The following is a 1,154-nucleotide window of genomic DNA, read 5'->3' as shown; positions in this document are numbered from 1 at the left end:
TTCATTTTTAAACACATCACCACAATCTAACTTTAAAAAAATATATATATTTGAAAAAAAAAAAATATTTTCTATTTTTTTCTAAACTTTTTTCTGAATTTTTTCAAACATTTTTTTCCAATTTTTTTTTCCAGGAAGAAAAATCCAGGAAAGTGGGTGTGGCCTGGCTGGAATGATGGCTGATGATTCGCTGATAGCTGTGAAAGTGGGTGGAGCATGACGATAACATGCTGTGATTGGTGGAAAGGGGGATTGGTTATGCATATCAGGCGTTCTCTGATTGGTGGGCTCTTTAGGGGGCGTGGTTATGCAAAAGTACGGCAATCTGATTGGTCACAACTTAGAAAGTGGATGTGGTTATGCAAATTAGGGCTGTGGTGATGCAAATGAGGGGCCCCACCGCAATTGGTGGATGTCAAATTGGGTGTGGTTTGGGGCGGGCATTGAAACACTTTTTCAAAGTCCCACTTGAGTCTTGAGCTCAGACTTGCACTTGGGTCACATCAGACAGTCTTTTCACTGTTCCCGTTGGTGTCGCATGACCCAAAAGCTCGATTCCTGGAGTTTCGAGTCATGTGGAGACCAACGGGAACAGTGAAAAGACTGTCTGATGTAACTGAAGCTCAAGTCTGAGCTCAAGACTTCAGTCTTTGAAAAGGCTTCGAGTGAGTTGAGGATGGATTTGGTCATGATAGGCAAAGACTCGAATTCAACTTGACCAATTTATTGGAGAGAAAAGCGAACATGACAATGTAAAAGCATTTGACCAGTCAATCTTTGTGTGGGCCAGTTCAAGTTGAACGCACACAAACACTGACGACAGGCCTGAGATGGCAGCATGTGCTTGACCAGCTCACGCGTGATGTCACTGACATCTCATGACACACCAAGAGGGACATGAGCACGTCCGACTTCTCTCACTGAGACAAAAACGAACCGCTGTGTACTCCACAACAACATGATCACACTCTTCCGGTCAAGTTTTTAAATGACATTGAAGTGGGCCAAGTTCGTCATAAAACATATTTCAGAAGTGCTTGATGATGCTCGGGTTGTCTATGTGGAGTTGACACTGTTGTGCAGTACAGAAGCAGAAGTTTAAGTTGAGTGAGAGACAGACAGGCGGGCGCACTCACCTCCACCTTGTGGTGCAA

This window comes from Hippocampus comes, unplaced genomic scaffold (genome assembly GCF_001891065.2).
Source record: "Hippocampus comes isolate QL1 unplaced genomic scaffold, H_comes_QL1_v1.1 scaffold429, whole genome shotgun sequence".
NCBI lineage: Eukaryota > Metazoa > Chordata > Actinopteri > Syngnathiformes > Syngnathidae > Hippocampus > Hippocampus comes.
This window is presented reverse-complemented; position numbering follows the sequence as displayed.